The 10,644-nt window shown below is 38.7% G+C and overlaps 1 pseudogene; it reads right to left on the reverse strand.

Moving 5' to 3' along the window:
• Nucleotides 1-9,474: 9,474 nt before the first annotated feature.
• LOC110198292 (large ribosomal subunit protein eL19 pseudogene) lies at nt 9,475-10,096 on the reverse strand (annotated as a pseudogene).
• Between the last annotated feature and the right edge of the window lie 548 nt (nt 10,097-10,644).

The raw sequence follows: 10,644 nt of genomic DNA on the forward strand, positions 1-10,644 counted from the left end.
AGCTGAGATTTGAACCTAGTTTCTCTAATTATGTACCTGAGAGGGTAGTCACGTGAAGAATCCCCAGAAGGGATATCTGCCATGTGTTGTTCTGGGCAAGGTCTGGGCAGGAGGAAAAGAACAGAAGGAAGTTAATTGTGGTTTTTTTAGTGGAGGGTGAGGGGGGGCAGAAGAGGAGTGGTGGATTAAGTAAGAGTGGGAAACTAATCCGGATTGCCAATTATTTGCACCTGGTCTGGCCCAGGTCCCAATGGCCTTTCCTCTCTTATCCTTCCAGTGATGTCCCAAGTTCTCCCCTCTCTAAGGCAATAGTATTGGGGGACACAGGGTTAAGGAGGAGCCTTAGAAATCAGGACAACTTTCCTCATATCTACTGTTGGCAAGAAGAGACCAGGGAAGGTATGGGTTGTTGAAGAAGGACTGGTTGGAGCAAGGCAGATATGTGTATGTGGTGTCAGTGAGCATGGATGGAGAATGGATCGACTCTGGTGTCAGTGACTCCAGAAAAAAAAAGCCTTGGAGTCAGAATATGAAATTAACCAGAGATCTTGCAGAGCTCTGAGGCACAGACTTTGAACCTGGGGTCAGTCAGATCTGAGCTCATGTGAGTCAGTGAGGGTCAGTCATTCCTGCCCCTGATCCCTACTGACTGTGACCTCAGTGAAACATGGTTGGGTCAAAGGGTCTGGACTCACAGCCACCTAAATCTGCTGCTACACCACAGACTGTCTGTGAAACATAGGAACCCCATACCTAAGGCAACATTAGGCAGTGGAAAGAGTGCTGAACTTGGTCAGAGTCCCAGGACATGAGTTGAATTCCAGTTTTGTTGCTTACTACCTACTATGACCTTAGGCAAATCGTCCAACATCTCTGGGCCTCAATTTTCTTATCTGTAAAAGGGGAAGGGAGTTGGACTGGGTAATCTCTAATCAAGCCTCCCAGGTAGAAATCCTGGGATCAGGAGGGTGAAAACTTTGGCTTCCTATCCTTGAGAGGATATTTCTCAGCTCAAAATGTTCTGTTCCTCCCTGCTTTCCATCCTCACCCTCAACTTTTACCTCCATTCTGGAATAGAAACAGAAAGATTATTCTTCCTCTTCAAACCCTAAGAGGATTGGAAGGGGGGGGGGAAATCAGAGTAGAGTGGGGGGGGCTTGGATGTGGGCAAGAGGGGAAAGGTTGGGGGATGGGGAGAAGTGAAGTTTGCTTAGAACTGAAGACAGAGTGATTGAGGTAAGGGTCTTGGCTGGTATTTCATAACTGAAATCCTTTTCAGTACAGGAAAGGACTCTTTTTATCCATGGGTATTAGATATCAGATGGGCAGGTCAAATGAGCTCCTTCACCCATGCCCCACCTATCAGTTTCCTCTATTGTGTTGGACCAGATGGCCTTCCAACTCTCAGTCTCTGGTCTTATGATCCTATGTTTAGGCCTGCTGGTAAAATAAGACTTTCCCCCCTCAACTCTAGAAACCCTCTATGTGAGGGGACAACAGAGCTGGACTGCGGGATTCATCTATGGAGGCTGGAGGAACTGAGGAGGGGGAGAGGGACTGAGGGGTCAGGATAGGACTGAGGCCTTCCTGGAGAAAAGGGAGAAGCTTTAGCTCCAGGTTTGGGAGAGCTGAAAGGGGGCAGCTTGCCAGAAAGGAGAAGATGCCTCACATAGGGGCCCAAAGACTTTTGTCCTATGACTCAGTCAATGAACAACTTTTTGGATACTCCTTTACTAAACTAGAAAGGCCCCTTTAGAGATGTTATATCAATTATCATAGAATCCTCTGGCTAGAAATGATTTTAAAGGGCAAAGCTGGCACCCTGTTTATGACATTCCTGAGACGCAGTCGATCACCTTCCATTTGACCTCCCCTGACAAGGAGCTCATGGAGTCCTAACACCTACGCTAAGGGCTCTTGTTAGGTTCAAATAATATATGTAAATCTCTTTTCGAATTTTGGACTTCAAAGTTCCTCCACAGCTCTGATTTTTCATCTCATATGCTTGGAAGCTCCGTTGTTGTTCAGTTGTTTTAGTCATGTCCAACTCTTTGTGACACCATTTGGGGTTTTCTTGCAAAGATACTGGATCAGTTTGCCTTTTTCTTCTTCAGATTTTTACAGATGAGGAAACAGGTAGGGAGGGTTAAGTGATTTGCCCAGAATTACTCTCCACAGCTAGTAAGTGTCTTAGACCAGATATGAACTCAGGCCTTCCTCACTCCAGACTGGGGCACTATCCACTGAACCAATTAGCTGATCCCCATTGGAAGTTCTTCGTTTCACTAAGAGTCAATCTCCCCCTCAGAAGGATGCTCACGTTTGGTGGACAAGTCATTCTTGACTGTAAGCCCACATCGTTTACCTTCTGGAATATCTATTCTGTTCCAAGTTCTATGCTCCTTTATAGTACATAAATTCTGTGATCCTGACTCTTGCTGCTCAGTGCTTGAATTCTTTCTCTCTGGCTGCTTGTATTATTTTTTCTTTTACCTGGAAGTGCCAGATTTTGGCTATTCTGTTTCTGAGAGTTTTCACTTCGGGCTTTCTATCAGGAGGTGACTGGTGGATTCTTTCTATTTCCACTTTGCCCTCTGGTTCTAAGAGACTTGGGCAGTTTTCTTTTTATATTTCTTTCTTTTTCTTTTGGGGAGGCAATTGGGGTTGTGACTTGCCCAGAGTCACATAGCTAGTGAGTGTTATGTGTCTGAGGCTAGATTTGAACTCAGGTCCTCCTGACTCCAGGGCTGGTGCTCTATCCACTTTTTTTATTTCTTGCAATGTGATGTCTAGGATTTTTTTTATGGTCATGGTATTCAGAAAGTCCAATGGTTCTTAAATTATTTTTCTTCTCAATCTGTTTTCCAGAACAGTGGTTTTTGCTCTAAGATATCTTAGATTCTCTTCTATTTTTTTCCAGTCTTTTGACTTTGATTTCGTATTTCTTGTTGCCTCAGTCATTGGCTTTTATTTTGTGAACTCTAATTTTCAGGGAGTTTGTTGCATGGGCAAGGTTTTGTACCCCCTTTGTACCCCAAACTTTCGATTCCCTTTCCATAGCTTTTATTTCTTTCCCATTGTTTTCCCTCTAGCATTCTCGTTTCATTTATAAAAAGTATTTTAAACTCTTTAAAAATATTTTTGCTTTATCTCTTCCAGAAATTCTAGTTGAATTTGTGCCCAGGCTCTGGATGTTCTCAGACTGCTTCTAAGTCTGGGAATGAGTCTCCCAGCGGTTTTGATTGCTCTTCCTCTCATGCGTTACATGCGCCATCTTGAGCAGGGAGTAGCTGATGAAGTCCTGAGAATGGGCTGGGTCCAGGAAATTCTGGTTTTGAGTTGTTGGCAAAGGCCTCGAGTTTCAGGTAGTTGCAGAAAATTTGCCAGTATGGCCCCAATGGAAAGCCCATGATCTTTGGCTATGAAGAGGAGTGAGGGCTAGAGAGAAAAGTGGGGTTAAGGAGATAGAGGGAGGTCAAGGAGCTGAGAGGAGAGTGAGAAAGAAGATAGTGATCTGGAAGAGAAAAGAGAGGAAGTTGTGGTTTCCCTGAAAATCTCTTTTCATTAGGTCTATTTTTACTTTTGCTTTGTCTGACGTCATGATTACCATCTTTGCCTTTTTTTTAAACTTTAAATGAAGCAGAATCAGTTCTCCTCCAGCCCTTTATTATAGCTCTGTGCATACCTTATTGTTTCAAGTGTATTTCTTGTAAACAACATATTGTGGATTCTGTTTTCTAATCGATTTTGCTCTTCTTTTCTGCTGTTTTCACCCCTGTTGTGAATTTGTTCCATTTACATTCAGTTATGATTGCTATGTATTTTCCCCCAGACTATTGTATTTAACTCTTTTTCTCTCTTTTAACTCTATCCCTTCCTCAAAAACTCTGTTTAGTTTATGATCACTGCCTCCCTTAATGTAATCTCCCTCTTACCACTACCCCCTTTCTCTTAGCCCCTTTCCCTCCTACTTCTATGTCAGGTAAAATTCCCATACCCAAATGTATGTGTGTGTATATATGTATATATATATATATATAGTATTTATATGTTTATATATATATTGTATATATGTATATATATTTTCCTCTTTGAACCATTTTAGACAAGCATGAAGTTCAAGCATTGCCCATTCCCTCTCCTTCCTTTTCCCCTTCATTGTAAAATATCTTCCTCGCATGTCTTTTTTATGTGAGATTATTTTCCTCATTTTTCCTCTTCCTTCTCCCTTCTCCCAGTGCGTTCCCCTTTCTCATCCTCACATTCTTTGTTTCTGTCATCACATGCAATAAACCCACACCCATGCCCTCTGTCTGTGTAGACTCCTTCTAACTGCCTAATCAGAGACTCCTTCTAACTACTAATGATAGAGTTCTTAGGGGGTTACATGTATCATTTTCCCATATAGGAATGTAAGCAGTTTAACTTTATTAAGTCCCTTATGATTTCTCACTCATGTTTTCCTTTTTTATGCTTCTCTTGAGTCTTCTGTTTGAATGCCAAATTTTCTATCCAGCTCTGGTCTTTTCATCAGGAATGTTTGAAAGTCCTCTATTTCATTAAATATCCATTTTCCCTCTGTAGGATTAATACTCATTTTTTCTGGGCAGGTTATTCTTGATTCAAATCCTGGATTCTTCGCCTTCTGGAATATCATATCCCAAGCCCTCTGCCCCTGTATAGTAGCAGATAATAAATCTTGTGTGATCCTGACTATATCACCATATGATTTGAGTTATTTCTTTTTGGCTGCTTGAAGTATTTTCTCCTTGACCTGGGAAATCTGAAATTTGCTCATTATATTCCTGGGACTTTTCATTTGGGATTTCTTTCAGGATGTGATTGCTAAGTTATTTTGATTTCTACTTTTCCTTCTGGTTCAAAGATATTTCCATTATAATTTCTTGAAATATTATGTCTAGGCCTCCTTTTTTTAAATCATGTTTTTCAAGTAGTCCAATAATTTTTAAATTATCTCTTTGATCTATTTTCCCGGTCAATTGTTTTTCCTATGATATCTTTTACATTTTCTTCTATTTTTTCAGTCTTTTGACTTTAATTGTTTCTTGATGTCTCTTGGAATAATTAACTTCCCTTTGACCAGTTTTAATTTTTAAAGGGTTATTTTCTTCAGTGAGGTTTTGTACCTCTTTTACCAAACTGTTGATTCTCTTTTCATAATTTTATTACACTGCTCTCATTTGTTTTCCCAATTTTCTCTGACACTTATTTAAAATTTTTTTGCTCCTTTAAAAAAAAATCTCTTTCTTTAGCTCTTTTAAGAATTCTTATTAAGCTTATGCCCAATCTGCATTTTTTCTTTAAGACTTTCCTTATAGATATTTTCAAGTCATCTTCTTCTGAGTTTTCATCTTGAGCTTCTGTGTCCCCATAGAAGCTTTTGTGGTCAAGTTCTTTGTTGTTGGCATTTTTGCTAATTTCCCAAGCTAATTTCTTTTTTTAAATTTTATTAATTTATTTTGATTTACCAACAATCACTTCCATATGCTTCTGAGTTTAAAATTTTTCTCCCCCTTCCTCCCCACCACCCACCCCAAGATGGAGCACAATCTGATATAGGCTATACATTTACATTCCTATTAAACATATTTTCACATTAGTGAAGTTGTAAGTAAAAATTAAAACCAATAGGAGGAACCATCAGAAAGAGGAAACAAAACTCAACAGAAGAGAAAAAAAATGATAGCGATTCAACTTCCATAGTTCTTTCTTTGGATGTGGATAGCATTTTCCATCACGAGGCCTCTGGAGATGTCTTAGATCCTTGTAATGCTGAGAAGGGTTAAGTTTATCAATATTAGTCATCGCACAACGTGGCTGTTATTGTGTACAAAGTTCCTCTTGGTTCTGCTCACTTCACTCAGCATCAGACCATACAAGTCTTTCCAGGTTTTTCTGAAGTCAGCCTGTTCATCATTTCTTATAGCACAATAGTATTCCATTACATTCATATACCACAACTTGCTCAGCCATTCCCCAATTGATGGGCATCCTCTCAATTTCCAATTCTTTGCCACCACAAAAAGAGCTGCTATGAATATTTTTGTACATGTGGGTCCTTTTCCCATTTGTATGATCTCTTTGGGATATAGCCCTAGAAGTGCTATTGCTGGATCAAAGGGTATGCACATTTTTATAGCCCTTTGGGCATAGTTCCAAATTGTTCTCCAAAATGGTTGGATCATTTCACAACTCCACCAACAATGCATTAGTGTTCCAATTTTCCCACATCTTCTCCAACATTTATCATTTTCCTGTTTTGTCATGTTGGCCAATCTGATAGGTGTGATGTGGTACCTCAGAGTTGTTTTGATTTGCATTTCTCTAATCAATAATGATTTAGAGCATTTTTTCATATGACTATAGATGGCTTTAATTTCTTCATCTGAGAACTGTCTGTTCATATCCTTTGACCATTTATCAATTGGGGAATGGCTTGTATTCTTATAAATTTGTCTTAATTCTCTATATATTTTAGAAATGAGGCCCTTATCAGAGAGACTGGTTGTAAAAATTCTTTCCCAATTTTCTACCTTCCTTCCAATCTTAGTTGCACTGGCTTTGTTTGTGCAAAAACTTTTCAATTTAATGTAATCAAAATTATCCATTTTGCTTTTCATAATGTTCTCTATCTCCTGTTTGGTCATGAATTCTTCTGTTCTCCATAGATCTGATTGGTTAACTATTCCTTTTTCTCCCAGTTTGCTTATAGTATCAGCCTTTATATCTAAGTCATGAACCCATTTTGATTTTATTTTGGTGTATGGTGTGAGATTTGGGTCTATGCCTAGTTTCTGCCATACTCTTTTCCCCAGCTAATTTCTTGTCTTTGGACTTTATGTTAGAGTTGAGCACTTCTCACCTTTGGTGGGGATGATTAGCCTGAGTTTCTGTGTCTAGATCTAGGGACCTGCAGGTTTTGGGTATTTCTGGTGATGTTATCCAAGGAGAGTTCTGGTCACTATCCTTCAGGTAGAGACTTTGGTCCTTATCCAGATAGGGCCTCTGAGACCTATACCTACTACTCTCTGCCCTGGAACTGTGACTTGGAACTGGGTAATGGGCAAAGAAGTTGTCAAGTGATACAGTCCTGTTTCCAGTGCTAACATAGAGTCCTCTAATATCTTTCTGACCAGGAGTTTAATACCCTTACCACTGTTGGTGCCACCATCACTTCTGTTCTGTATAATCTTAGAGATACCTAGACACTCTGAGAAGTTAAATGCCTTGTCCAGGACCCCACAACTAATATATATTTAAAGTGGAGCTTAAATCCAGGTCTTCCTGATTCCAAGATTTAAATCTCATATTTTAGGTTTCCTAAATCATGAACATGTCAGCCTTGATTTCTCCCTCTTCCTCACCCCTTACATCTAATTACTTTCCAAGTCTTGTCAGTTCCATCTCCCCAAAATCTCTGGCATCTGTTCCCTTTCTCTATTCACAAACCACTAACCTAACTCAATCATTGATCAGCTGGATTATGGTAATAGCCTTCTAATTGGCTGCCCTGCTTCTTCTTTAATTCACCTATACAACTGCCAAAGTGGTTTTTTAAAGTGCAGATGTCACCATGATAGCACTGGATTTCTCCTCCAATTATATTGTACATACTTATTTCTTTACATTTTATCTCTCTGCATGATATCCTTGAGAAAGGGGACTCCTTCCTGTTTGTTTTATCCCCTTTGTATCTCCTCCCCAGCATAGGGCCTAGCACACAGTAGGTGCTTAATAAATGAAAGATTCACCGTGGCTTCTAAGATAAAATTTTAAAACTTCAGGTTAGCCTATAAAATCAAACACAAGTAGACTTCTACCAGCATCTCTGGTCCAATTTCCTACTTCCTCACTCCTCACATTCTCTATTTTAGTTTATCAAATCTATCAGCTGGCCAATATTCAACATTCCACTTCTGTCCTTTGCATCTTTGCCCAGGTCCCCCCCCCATCTTCAATGCCCTCTTTCCTCATCTCTACCTCTTAGTCTCCTTAGCTTTCTTCAAAGCATCTCTCTGAATATTTGATTGATATATCATTATAAGTTAAAACAAACTTTTGTAGCATTGTAATTTGTATTATATTGGCCTGATCCAGATATATGCACTCAATATTGCTTCAGCTACTTAATGTCTCTTTATGTGTTAATGGAATACTTTGTAATTGAATCTAGACAAATCTGTGTGCCTTGGTGGATTGATCCTCAGATACTTTGTGTATTTTGTGTTTATTTAGATTGGGATTTGCCTTTCTGTTTTTGCCTCTTGGATTTTATTTTTACTATATAGCAACATGATTTATCAGGCTTTCTTTTGTAGCCTCCAACTTTGCTGAAGCTATTACTTGTATCAATTAATATCTTCATCAAGTTCCTAGGATTTTCCAAGTATACTGTCACACCATCAGTGAAGGGCGATAGTCTTTTATCCTCTTTACTTACCTTTCTGCCTTTAATTTCTTAATTTCTTTTCTTTCTTTCTTTCTTTCTTTCTTTCTTTCTTTCTTTCTCTCTCTCTCTCTCTCTCTTCTTCTCTTTCTTTCTTTCTTTCTTTCTTCTTTCTTTCTTTCTTTCTTTCTTCTTCCTTCCTTCCTTCCTTTCCTTCCTTTCTTTCTTTCTTTCTTTCTTTCTTTCTTTCTTTCTTTCTTTCTTTCTTTCTTTCTTTCTTTCTTTCTTTCTTTCTTTCTTTCTTTCTTTCTTCCTTCCTTCCTTCCTTCCTTCCTTCCTTCCTTCCTTCCTTCTTCCTTCTTCCTTTCTTTCTTTCTTTCTTTCTTTCTTCTTTCTTCTTCTTTCTTTCTTTCTTTCCTTCTTTTCCTCCTTTCCTCCTTCCTTCCTTCCTTCCTTCCTTCCTTCCTTCCTTCCTTCCTTCCTTTTTCTTTCTTTCTTTCTTTCTTTCTTTCTTTCTTTCTTTCTTTCTTCTTTCTTTCTTTCTTTCTTTCTTTCTTTCTTTCTTTCTCTCTCTCTCTCTCTCTCTCTCTCTCTCTCTCTCTCTCTTTCTTCCTTCCTTCCTTCCTTCCTTCCTTCCTTCCTTCCTTCCTTTCTCTTTCTTTCTTTCTTTCTTTCTTTCTTTCTTTCTTTCTTTCTTTCTTTCTTTCTTTCTTTCTTTCTTTCTTTCTTTCTTTCTTTCTTTCTTTCTTTCTTTCTTTCCTTCTTTCTTTCTTTCTTGCAACTTGTTAAGTTTTATTACATTGATTTTGTAGAAGGATGCTATGCATAGAAGCAACAGCTAGGTGGTGAAGTGGATAGAGTTCCAGGCCTGAAGTCGGGAAGACTTATCTTGAGTTTGAATCTGGTTTCAGACATTTACTAGCTATGTGACCCTAGGCACATCATTTAACTCTCTTTGCCTTGGTTCTTCATCTGTAAAATGGGCAAAAGAAGGAAATGGCAAACCACTCCAATGTCTTTGTCAAGAAAACCCCAAATGGGGTCATGAAGAGTCAGATGTGACTGAATTACAACAACATGTACAGGGGAGACAGGGAAAATAACTTCTTGGTCTTCTTCTCCTTGGACAAAGTCTTGATGATCTCTTTCTTAGCCTGTAGACACCCTTCCCAATGCCTTTGTACTTTCTTAGACTTGGATCAGTGAGCCTCAGCCTGGTCAGCCAGGAGCCTTTTCCAGACTTTATCTGACTTCAGTTTATGAATGTACTCCATGAGGATCCACTTTTTCTTGGATACACTTCCCTTCACTTTCAAGTACAGGCCATGGTACATATGGCAGTCAGTCTTTTTGAATTCACAATATCTTTGGAGTAGATGGCATAGAATTCTCATTCTTCTCATCCAGGTCATCTTCTCAGGCATACCTGATATCAGCAGTACCCTTTGTCTTACTAATGTCCCTGTGCCTACCCCTCTGTTGAGCCAGAGTGTTTTTCTGGCATCAGGCATGAGAATATACAGCAACAGGCTTGCAGACAATCAGCCCATCTTTAATCAACTTCTAGATCTGCTGATGAGAATTGGTATTGGCAATTTCATTGGTCTCATTGGGGTCAAAGCATACCTCCTTTTCTCCACTCTGAAGAACACTAGAGGCAAGCCTCTTTTGAAGCCTGAACATTCTCATGACTATAGCTGCAGTGCAGAAGAGGAAAGGAGAAAGACCCCTTTCTCTTACTGCTGTTGCTAGCAGTTCTAGAACTAGATCAATGGATAGTGGGAGCAGTGGGCATCCTTGCTTTACTTCCATATTTAGCTGAAAATATTCTAGTATATTCCCATTGTGTATAGTGCTTGCTGTTGTTTTTAGATAGACACTTCTTGTGACATTAAAGAAGGTTACTCTATGCCTCTATGTTATAAGGCTTTTTAAAAAACATAAATGAATATTGTACTTTGTCAAAGGATTTTTGTGCATCTATTGAGATAATTATAAGGTTTGGGATTCTTTTTTTTTGTTTTTAATATGATTATTTTTAGTGTTTTCTTAATATTGAACCAACCTTTAATTTCTGATATAACTACTACTTGGTCATAATGAAATACTTTTTTGATTAAATCATGATCATAAGTTTGATAGGATATTATTTAAAAAAATTTTTAATAGTATTTTATTTTTTCCAATTACATGTCAAGACAATTTTTATTTTAATTAATTAATTTATTTTTGGTGAG

Source organism: Phascolarctos cinereus, unplaced genomic scaffold (genome assembly GCF_003287225.1).
Source record: "Phascolarctos cinereus isolate Bilbo 61053 unplaced genomic scaffold, phaCin_HiC Scaffold_726;HRSCAF=1367, whole genome shotgun sequence".
Taxonomy (NCBI): Eukaryota; Metazoa; Chordata; class Mammalia; order Diprotodontia; family Phascolarctidae; genus Phascolarctos; species Phascolarctos cinereus.